This window comes from Lolium perenne, chromosome 3 (genome assembly GCF_019359855.2).
Source record: "Lolium perenne isolate Kyuss_39 chromosome 3, Kyuss_2.0, whole genome shotgun sequence".
Taxonomy (NCBI): domain Eukaryota; kingdom Viridiplantae; phylum Streptophyta; class Magnoliopsida; order Poales; family Poaceae; genus Lolium; species Lolium perenne.
The window spans coordinates 73,527,165-73,531,476 of record NC_067246.2 but is presented as its reverse complement, the minus strand read 5'-3'; positions in this window follow the sequence as shown (position 1 = coordinate 73,531,476).

The window sequence follows — 4,312 nt, the reverse complement described above, 5'->3', positions numbered from 1 at the left end:
ACCGTGTGTGTTGCACTCATGAAAGTGATATTTCCAAGATGGAGAATGACAAGCCCATACTCATGAAGATGAATGCACTCCAAGAAGAAGCTTTGATGGAACACTTTCGGGTGAACAAGGCAAAGGAAGTCCAAGTGTTTGATATTTGCCATCCTCACCCGGAGCATGAAGATGAAGTCAATCGCTTGAAGGCCAAAGTTGATAGACTCCAAGTTCAAGCCAAGTACTTGGAAGGAGTCATTGAAGCTAAAGATGGAGCCAAAGTTGGCTCTTGCAATGAAGGAGGAGTGGCTACCAAGCCAAAGAGGAAGAGAAATAGGAGGACCAAGAAGAAGAATATCAAGAAGAACATGGAGTTCAATCATGAAGAAGGCGATGCTACTTCAAAAGGGGATGGAGCACTCAACTTCGCCTCGGATGGTTTCGCTGGCTCTAACAACCCTTCTCATGTTCTTTTTGTTGATTACTATGGACATATTCGTGCTCGCTTTATTGGTCCTCAAAAGGACAATGTTGATTGGACTATTTGGGTTCCCAAACCCCTTGTTACTAACATGCTAGGACCCATTGAAAAATGGGTACCTAAATCCAAGACTTGATTCCTTGTAGGCCTATGCTTCCGGTGGCGCTAAATGGGTGGTTGATAGTGGAGCCACAAGTCATATGACCGGAAGCAAGAATATTGTTGTCGACCTCGAGCCTTCTCACTCTACCGTATCATATGGCAACAACACGTGCTCTAAGGTATTGGGTCTTGGCAAGGTGGTGGTAATACCCGACATCTCACTTGTGAATGTCCTCCATGTCGAGACCCTTGGTTACAATTTACTTTCCGTTCATCAAATTGCTCGCATGGGTCTATGTACTTTCTTTGATGAACATATGGTGGTCCTCTTGAGGAGCAAGACACTCAATGTAGCCTTTGTTGGATATGTAGAGAACGGATTGTATGTTGTCGACTTCTCCGGAAAGACAACCTCTTCCGCTCTTTGCCTATTTGCCAAAGGTGACAAGGGTTGGTTATGGCATCGCCGACTAGCCCATGTCAACATGAGGACTTTGCAAAGTCTCCACAAGTGTGGCCACATCCTCGGACTAAAAGAAGATGTCTCTTTTTGCAAGGATCGTGTTTGTAGGGCTTGCGTACAAGGAAAAATGCATGGAGCTCCTCACAAGGCCAAGACTATCATCTCTACCACAAGATGCTTGGAGCTCCTACATGTTGATCTCTTTGGTCCACCATCTCATGAAAGTCTTGGAGGAAAGAAGTATTGCCTCGTCATCGTTGATGACTATTCACGCTGTTGTTGGGTATTCTTCTTCAAGTACAAGAGTGAGACTCAACGGACCATGATGGAGTTTGCACACCAAGTTCAATGCAAGTACGACAACAAGATCCTCGCAATAAGGAGCGACAATGGAACGGAGTTCAAGAACTACACCTTGGATGACTTCCTCGGCGAAGAAGGAATCCAACACCAATACTCCACGCCATATACTCCCCAACAAAATGGGGTCGCCGAAAGGAAGAATCGGACCTTGATCGAAGCCGCTCGAACCATGATGATGGAATACAAGTCCAACTACAATTTTTGGGCGGAAGCTATCTCTACCGCATGCCATGCTACTAATCGCCTCTACTTTCTCAAAGGTCTTGAGAAGACACCATATGAGATCCTCACCGGCAACAAGCCAAATGTGTCATACTTCAAGGTCTTCGGATGCAAATGCTACATACTTGTCGAAGACACGCGCCTATCCAAGTTTGATTCAAGAGCTCAAGAAGTAATTTTCGTTGGCTATGCTACGGATTCTCACGCCTATAGAATCTTCAACAAGTCAAGTGGGGGTGTTGTAGAATCTTGTGATGTGACATTCGATGAAGATGATAGATCTTTGGAGGAGCGAAGTGCTTCTTGTGAGAAAGGAGATGCAATTCCCCCGGATACCATAGGAAGGATGGGTGTTGGCATTCGCCGACCTCAAGAGCTACCTTCTATGAGTACCGGGGAAGGACCAAGTTCCACCTAAGTGGAGCCATCTACACCACAAGGCCAAGCTTCTTCCGTTGATCTTACAAATGCAAGTCAACCTCAACAACAACCTCAAGTTCAACCTCAAACGCAAGTTCAACCTCGACATCTACAACAACAATCAAGTCCAAGTTCTCCTCAACAAGCTTACAACATTCACCGCAAGCTCATCTACCACAACAACCAACATCAAGTGACCAAGGTCAAGCTTCAAGTTCCTCTCCGAGTGGTTCGAGGATGATCTTTATGGACAATGCTATTCCTAATACTCCCGAGCCATCCGGCTCTCATGATGATGATGCCTCTTTCAACAACAATGGAGGTCAAGGCGAGGACCTAAACCGTGATGAAGGCCAAGAGGACTCACAAGAATCTTCTCCTCTAGCCGACACTCGCCGTGAAGATCCTACTACAAGACATTTGCGCCTCAAGTCCCTTTCCTTGAATAATATCATCGGTGATATAAAGGGCAAAGTGTCCACCCGAAGACAACTAGCAAACTATTGTGAGCACCACGCCTTTGTCTCTATGGAGGAACCACTCAAGGTCAATGATACTCTCAAAGATCCCGATTGGTTGAATGCAATGCAAGAGGAACTCAACAACTTTTAGAAGAATGACGTGTGGACTCTCATGAGGCGACCCGACCATTGCCGCAATGTTATCAGCACTAAATGGGTCTTCAAGAACAAGCAAGATGAACATGGCATGGTCATCCGCAACAAAGAAAGATTGGTGGCACAAGGCTATTCTCAAATGGAAGGCGTGGACTTTGGTGAAACTTTTGCACCCGTTGCAAGGCTTGAGTCCATCCGTATCCTTTTGGCCTTTGCCTCTCATCCTGGCTTCAAGTTGCAACAAATGGATGTTAAGAGTGCTTTTCTTAATGGTCCTCTACATGAGGAAGTGTATGTGAAGCAACCCCCGGGGTTCGAAGACCCCCATTTTCCGGACCATGTCTTCAAGCTCAAAAAGGCCCTATATGGACTCAAACAAGCTCCTAGAGCTTGGTATGAGCATCTAAAGGAGTTGCTTGAAGACCGTGGTTTCGAAGTGGGGAAAATTGATCCCACTCTTTTTACTAAGAAAGTCAATGGGGAGCTTTTTGTATGCGAACTCTATGTAGATGACATCATATTTGGCTCGACTAACACAAAATTTAATGATGAGTTTGCTATGTTGATGAAAAATAGGTTTGAGATGTCAATGATGGGTGAACTCAAGTACTTTCTTGGGTTCGAGATCAAGCAAATGGGACAAGGCACCTTCATCAATCAAGCAAAGTATCTCCAAGACATGCTCAAGCGCTTTGATATGAAGGACGCCAAAGGCATTGGAACTCCGATGCATCTCAAGTGTCAACTCTCCCTTGACGAGACCGGCAAGGCGGTGGATCCCAAGCTCTACCGTTCGATGCTAGGTTCGCTTCTTTACCTTTGTGCCTCTCGCCCGGATATAATGTTGAGCGTTGATATGTGTGCACGGTTTCAAGCAAACCCGAAGGAAAGCCACATTGTGGCGGTCAAAAGGATCTTTCGATATTTAGTTGATACCCCACACTTCGGACTATGGTACCCAAGGGACACGGACTTTGCTTTGGTTGGTTTCACCGACTCTGATTGGGCGGGTGACAAGGTTGATGGGAAGTCTACATCCGGAGCTTGTCACTTTCTTGGAAGATCTTTGGTGTGTTGGTCCTCGAAGAACCAAAATTGTGTCTCCGTCTCTACCGCGGAAGCCGAGTATATTGCCGCGGCAAGTAGTTGTGCTCAAATCTTGTGGATGAGGCAAACCTTGCGGGATTATGGACTCGAGTATAGCAAGGTGCCTCTTTTGTGTGACAATGAGAGAGCAATCAAGATCGCCTACAATCCGGTTCTTCATGGCAAGACGAAGCACATAGAGATACGGAACCACTTCATCCAGGATCACATTGCTCGCGGAGATATTGTACTATCCTACATTGGCACCAAGGAGCAATTGGCGGACATCTTCACGAAGCCCTTGGATGAGAAGCGTTTCATTGAGTTGAGGCATGAGCTAAATATCATTGATCCATCGAACTTCGCTTGACCGCCGTGCACACATACCACTCTCTAACTATGTATCTCAATGAAAGGGACGCATGAACATAGGGGGAGTGCGGTTTAAATCCATTGAGCTATCCCTCCCCCCATAATGCATAAAGAAATCCAAAACATTTGCTATTTGTCAATTAAGTGACTTATGAGCTTCATGTTGAGTTGTAGTCCGTGAGTCCTAGATACATCTATGCGACC